General features: G+C 50.3%; 1 protein-coding gene across 1 annotated transcript in view; it reads left to right on the top strand.

Moving 5' to 3' along the window:
* Positions 1 to 411: 411 nt before the first annotated feature.
* The window catches only part of LOC306931479 (protein delta homolog 2-like), a gene marked incomplete at its 3' end in the record, with an annotated part of 43656 nt that continues 36517 nt past the window's right edge, over positions 412 to 7550 (top strand). Inside the window, exon 1 of the mRNA XM_079512878.1 lies at positions 412 to 464. The remainder of the gene's footprint in view (positions 465 to 7550) is intronic.

Genomic DNA, 7550 nt, shown 5'->3' with positions numbered 1-7550 from the left:
AGTGTATAAAGTGTTGTGTCAGGTTGGAGCACAGAGAGAGAGAGAGAGAGAGAGAGAGAGAGAGAGAGAGAGAGGGGGACAGAGAGAGAGAGGGACAGAGAGAGAGAGAGAGACAGAGAGAGAGAGAGGGACAGAGACAGAGAGAGAGAGAGAGAGAGAGACAGAGAGAGAGAGGGACAGAGAGAGAGAGAGAGAGAGAGAGGTGTGAAGTGTAGAGCAGTGTGGGGTTCCTTGTGTCATCCGTCTGTGGAGAGGGAGAGAGCACAGCCTGTCAACACACACACACGCACGCACGCACGCTCTAAATAACCACGTGTGTGTGTGTGTGTGTGTGTGTGTGTGTGTGTGTGTGTGTGTGTGTGTGTGTGTGTGTGTGTGTGTGTGTGTGGCAGAGAGCAGAGCAGGAGGACAGTGCTCTTAAAGACTCCAGAGGAATACTCAGAACTCAGAGCAACAGCCTTAAGGTAAGAACCACTACATTCTAATTCTATTTAACTGGGCTTTGTCGGCACGACAACAACTATTTTAATGTTTACACATAAAGCTAAAGCAAAAGTGGTACAAAACAAATTAATTCATGGTTTTATTTCACCTTTATTTAACCAGGAAAAGCTATTTGTGACTAAAGTTTATTTTACAAGTGTGAAGTGGCGAAGAGAAGAGGCTCTAGTAATGTTACACAGCTCTGACAGTAACAACACCTTTTTCATGTCAAGGACCCCCAAATTGACACTCATTAGCCCCGCGGACCCCCATTTTAAAAGATATGCCGGGACCCCCCATATAAGAGAAGATCTTTACGGCTCTAGCAGTGATTCTCAACCTGTTTAATTTCAAGGACCCCCAGTTTGACATGCATTAGTCATTTAATGGCATTTCCATCTCCGGGACCCCCACCTCAGTACCCACTACCTATAGGAAGATTGAGGAGGAACAGGGAAGTCTAATGAAGTGACCAACAAAAAGCAAATTTTAAGCAACACAATAAACTAATAGAAAACTAGAGAAACCCACAAATAAAAAAAAAAAACTATAGTGTTAATACAATATGAATCAATCAATCAATCAATGAAACAATCAATCAATCAATCACACTGGCTGTACAGGTTTTGTAGCAATTATGTATAACTATTAGGCTTTACGTTCAATCATGTTCTAATCATGTTCTAATCATGCATTACTTATTGTTTCCACATGTTGTAATGTTGAGGGGTGCTAGCCCCTCCTATGTCCAGCTTTGTGTGTCCGTGTGCACCACATACCAGCCCAGTGGCCTCGTGGTTAGAGTGACCGCCCTGAAACCGGGAGGTCGGGGGTTCGATCCCCGGCCGGGTCATACCAAAGACTGTAACAATGGGACCCAATGCCTCCCTGCTTGACACTCAGCATCAATGGGTTGGATTGGGGGGGTCAGTCCCTGCTTGACACTCAGCATCAATGGGTTGGATTGGGGGGGTCAGTCCCTGCTTGACACTCAGCATCAATGGGTTGGATTGGGGGGGTCAGTCCCTGCTTGACACTCAGCATCAATGGGTTGGATTGGGGGGGTCAGTCCCTGCTTGGCACTCAGCATCAATGGGTTGGATTGGGGGGGTCAGTCCCTGCTTGGCACTCAGCATCAATGGGTTGGATTGGGGGGGTCAGTCCCTGCTTGGCACTCAGCATCAATAGGTTGGATTGGGGGGGTCAGTCCCTGCTTATCACTCAGCATCAATGGGTTGGATTGGTGGGGTCAGTCCCTGCTTGACACTCAGCATCAAGGGTTGGATTGGGGGGGTCAGTCCCTGCTTGGCACTCAGCATCAAGGGTTGGATTGGGGGGGTCAGTCCCTGCTTGGCACTCAGCATCAATGGGTTGGATTGGTGGGGTTTGGTCGCAACAATATCTTACTCAAAATGACCAGTAAGACGCGCGAGGGCGAGAAGCGGCGAGGTGGCGTGCACGCATCCTCCTGGGTGAGGGCAGACCGCTGGGCGAGGTGGCGTGCACGCATCCTCCTGGGTGAGGGCAGACTGCTGGGTGAGGTGGCGTGCACGCATCCTCCTGTGTGACGGCAGACCGCTGGGTGAGGTGGCGTGCACGCGTCCTCCTGTGTGACGGCAGACCGCTGGGTGAGGTGGCGTGCACGCGTCCTCCTGTGTGACGGCAGACCGCTGGGCGAGGTGGCGTGCACGCGTCCTCCTGTGTGACGGCAGACCGCTGGGTGAGGTGGCGTGCACGCGTCCTCCTGTGTGACGGCAGACCGCTGGGTGAGGTGGCGTGCACGCGTCCTCCTGTGTGACGGCAGACCGCTGGGTGAGGTGGCGTGCACGCGTCCTCCTGTGTGACGGCAGACCGCTGGGTGAGGTGGCGTGCACGCGTCCTCCTGTGTGACGGCAGACCGCTGGGTGAGGTGGCGTGCACGCGTCCTCCTGTGTGACGGCAGACCGCTGGGTGAGGTGGCGTGCACGCGTCCTCCTGGGTGACGGCAGACTGCTGGGCGAGCGCTGGCGCTTTAGCATGGGGGGGATCAGATCAACATATGGAATGAATTCTGTACTGGCCATATATGGAGCATGTCTTGAGTGTACAGGGTTTGATGAGGTCAACATATGGAATGTCAGAACAGGTCAGCTCCATATATGGAGATCTAAGGGTTTGAGGTTTTAGGTCAGATGTAGAGTTGCTGGCCGGCTCCATATACAGTATGCAGATATGGAGATCTAAAGGTCTCCGTGATGTCACGTGATGTCACGAGATGACACAAGGCATGACCATATATGGAGGCGTGGGTGACTAACTGAAGGACGGACGGAAGATGCAGGTTTTGATAGTAAATGTGACCTGTGGTCGCGACTATCGTACAATATAGCTGATGTTGTATCACACAATGTAATAATTAACAAGCCAGTGATTCTCAAAACTTTAAGTTAAAGGTATTGTGACATAAAGAAAAAATACTTTTAACAACAATCAGTAGATTTTCTGTGGTCTGGGGTTTTCTGGCTCAAACAAGTGCTCTGATTTTCCTGCTGTTTGTGATGTCACAGCCTACAAATCCCATAATATATGTCAATGGGTTTTCACTGTTTTGCCTGTTTTCACTGCAGCTCAAAAGCCTTCCAAACCCCAGAGAAAACTCCAGACCACAGAAAATCCACTGAATGTTCAAAGTTCAGGTTTTTGGGATGTAACTGAGGTCATAAAACCTACAAGAAAAACGAAAATGAATGTCATGAAACTTTTAAAGATCCTGTAATTAAGCAATATTACACGAGAGGGGGGGGGGGGGGGTTCCTTCGGGTTCGTTCCTGCAGCATCGCAGGCGTGCATTAATGACGTTAAACCACACCCTCTCGTGTAATATTGCAATTATACAACAGTTACCCTTAAAACTAAGAAAATCGCTGAAAAAACATGTTTTTTTAATGACAGATGTAGTCACTACGACCACAAATGTCCCAAGAAACTAGCTAGCCTAGCCAGATCTGTCCTGATTGATTGATTGGTTGATTGGTTGATTGATTGATTGCCTGTGGAATGCTCTTCCAGTCGGCAAACTTTTTTCGTCATAGTTTTAGTCGACATAATTAACCCTGTTTGCGTGGTTGAAGCAGTGTTGTAGCGTTGTTGACTTCTGTGTGACCTCTGCGCTGACCCCGGGGGACTCGCCACTTCGCAAGCACGCACGCACGCGCGCGCACACGCACACACACACACACACACACACACACCCTTCACACTCCTCCGTGTCTCCCTCTGGGACGAGAGGTGGTTGGCTGACAGCGCTTTTCACACAGCGCACGTGTGTGTGTGTGTGTGTGTGTGTGTGTGTGTGTGTGTGTGTGTGTGTGTGTGTGTGTGTGTGTGTGTGTGTGTGTGTGTGTGTGTGTGTGTGTGTGTGTGTGTGTGTGTGCGTGCGTGCGTGGGGGGGGGGTTCACACCCAGCAGTGATACGTTCTTAAAGAGAAACACTTCGTTTGTCGAGTCTGTGAATGACGTGACTATAAAACAGTACCCCCCCCCCCCCCCCACACACACACACACACACACACACACACACACACACACACACACACACACACACACACACACACACACACACACACACACACACACACACACACACACACACACACACACACACACACACACACACACACACACACACACACACACACACACACACAGAAAGGCCAGAGGTTAAGTTGCAAGACTCCTTGAAAGGTGAGAAGAAGTAGAGAGGGACAGGCAGACAGACAGGCAGGCAGGCAGACAGACAGACAGGCAGACAGACAGACAGGCAGGCAGACAGACAGACAGGCAGGCAGGCAGACAGACAGACAGACAGACAGACAGACAGGCAGGCAGGCAGGCAGGCAGGCAGGCAGACAGACAGACAGACAGACAGACAGACAGACAGACAGACAGACAGACAGACAGACAGACAGACAGACAGACAGGCAGGCAGGCAGGCAGGCAGGCAGGCAGGCAGGCAGGCAGACTCGGATTTTTAGCGGCGTTTCTCCATCGGTTTTCAGAAAAACGTGGCCGGTGTGCAACCACCTTAACTCTGGGGGAGCTCACAGGGGATCGAACCGGGAACGTTGGGGTTCCCATCCGGCCGCTCTACGGGCCACTCTAGCCCTGAGCGACCGTACGCGTAACATAGCAGTAATGTCTGTAAATAGCACAGATTAACAGCATTGTCAGCAGTCAACACTATAAACCTACTGTCACCACCGGTATGGATATAAATACACTATCAATCTAATGTCACCACCGGTATGGCTATAAATACACTATCAATCTAATGTCACCACCGGTATGGATACAAATCACACCCGTGTGAACTGAGTGGTGCAAGGTCTTATATAGTCTGATCAGCTATGTCAGTGACGTCACACAATAACCATAGCAACCATGCTCGTTTTTTTGGTACGAACAAACACGGGTACACGGGTACAAAGCCAGTTGTTGGAGTGGTTTGCACTCCAACAACGGGTCTGTGGCTCTGAGAGTGTAACACATGGAACCAAATGGACCCTTATGGGTCTGTGACTCTGAGAGTGTAACACTTGGAACCAAATGGACCCTTATGGGTCTGTGACTCTGAGAGTGTAACACATGGAACCAAATGGACCCTTACGGGTCTGTGGCTCTGAGAGTGTAACACATGGAACCAAATGGACCCTTACGGGTCTGTGACTCTGAGAGTGTAACACTTGGAACCAAATGGACCCTTATGGGTCTGTGACTCTGAGAGTGTAACACATGGAACCAAATGGACCCTTATGGGTCTGTCACTCTGAGAGTGTAACACATGGAACCAAATGGACCCTATGGACCCTTACAGGTCTGTGACTCCGAGAGTGTAACACATGGAACCAAATGGACCCTTACGGGTCTGTGACTCCGAGGGTGTAACACATGGAACCAAATGGACCCTTAAGGGTCTGTGACTCCGAGAGTGTAACACATGGAACCAAATGGACCCTTACGGGTCTGTGACTCCGAGAGTGTAACACATGGAACCAAATGGACCCTTACGGGTCTGTGACTCTGAGAGTGTAACACATGGAACCAAATGGACCCTTACAGGTCTGTGACTCTGAGAGTGTAACACATGGAACCAAATGGACCCTTACAGGTCTGTAACTCTCAGAGTTCAATTAACATTGATTTTACAATATAATTTGGGGTCCCAGAGATAGAAATGCCATTAAATTGTGGTTCGTCCGTAGCCTAATGCAGGTCAAACTGGGGGTCCTTGACATGAAAATTGTTTGAGAATCTCTGCTAGAACTGTACAGATCTTCTCTTATAGGGCTCCCTGGCATCTCTTCTCTTATGGGGGTCCCTGGCATCTCTTCTCTTATGGGGGTCCCTGGCATCTCTTATGGGGGTCCCTGGCATCTCTTATGGGGGTCCCTGGCATCTCTTCTCTTATGGGGGTCCCTGGCATCTCTTCTCTTATGGGGGTCCCTGGCATCTCTTCTCTTATGGGGGTCCCTGGCATCTCTTCTCTTATGGGGGTCCCTGGCATCTCTTCTCTTATGGGGGTCCCTGGGGGGTCTTATGGGGGTCCCTGGCATCTCTTCTCTTATGGGGGTCCCTGGGGGGTCTGGGGGGTCTTATGGGGGTCCCTGGCATCTCTTCTCTTATGGGGGTCCCTGGCATCTCTTCTCTTATGGGGGTCCCTGGCATCTCTTCTCTTATGGGGGTCCCTGGCATCTCTTTTCAAATGGGGGTTAACCCATTTAGGCCTGACGTCGAAATAAATAAAATGTCATTTTCTGAAATAGTTTCTCTCAGTGGTGCTCAATATTTCATGTCAAGGACCCCAAAAATGATTATATAATTGGCCACCGACCCCCATCTGGAAATATGTAGTTCCAGGGACCCCTGAGAAGCAAGGGGAGTTAAAAACGTTTGCTCTGAAAGAATATTATATTCAAAGATTTGCACCACATTTTCACAATTTTTCAAAAACAGCAGACATACAAGCTCGTAGCGCGGCACTCGGTGCCGCGCTATGAGCTTGTATGTCTGCTATTTTTCAATAGCTAAAGTATAACATAATTCTTAAAACACCAAGAGGGGTTCCCGTCCAGAATGGGCTGATACGTGTTCATTTGGGGGTCACAGACAGACAGACAGACGTGTCGTCATGTGGTGAAGTCATGGGGGATCAGGTCTCACATCTTAAAGTTCAACCTGTCGCCCAGACACACGCTACCTGTCTCACATTCACACCCACACTTCCTGCAGTCCAGACAGACAGCCAGACACATTACAGTACAGTGCACTGTGCGTGCACTGCGCGTGCGTGCGTGCGTGCGTGCGTGCGTGCGTGCGTGCGTGCGTGCGTGCGTGCATATTTACAAGCCATGTACAGTATCATATGCTCTCACCCAGGGTAACTTACGGGGCGATACGGGACAGAGCTGAATGCCTGGTAAGGTCCAGTGCGTGCGTGCGTGTGTGTGTGCGTGCGTGTGTGTGTGCGTGGTGTGTGTGTGTGTGTGTGTGTGGGGGTAAAGATCACAGGGAACGACGTGAACAGACTCATGAAATGGTCGTGTAAATATAGTGCAAATAAAATCATTAAATGGTGGATAGTAAACATCAAACAGACGGGCCACATAGACGGGCCACATAGGAGGGCCATTATAATCCACCACTCCTGAATGAAGTGCCTGGTGCAACGCACAGGTCCTGGGCCTGGTGAGAGCAGGAGTGGGCCTGGTGAGACGTAGGAGGGGCCCGGACAGGAGTCAACCCACAGAGCCTAGTCCTTCCAAGCGCCAGAATCTGGTTCTCCCAGTCCTGGCAGAGTAGTTCCGGAGCAACGGATTGTGTGGTCCTGGTCTTTCCCTAGTGGGTCTGATGGAGGGCAGCTACTGGGACGTAAGTCAGGACTTGATCACCCCGGCTGGGTCACCTGAGTGAGGGGTATGATGTTGGGAGACCCGAACCCCCGATGACCTTGATGCTATAGGAGATGAATGCTAGGAGGTGAATGCTAGGGGATGAATGCTAGGTGAATGCTAGTAGGTGAATGCTAGGTG

Source organism: Electrona antarctica (genome assembly GCF_951216825.1).
Source record: "Electrona antarctica genome assembly, chromosome: 10".
In the NCBI taxonomy this organism is placed as follows: Eukaryota; Metazoa; Chordata; class Actinopteri; order Myctophiformes; family Myctophidae; genus Electrona; species Electrona antarctica.
This window is presented reverse-complemented; position numbering and strand designations above follow the sequence as displayed.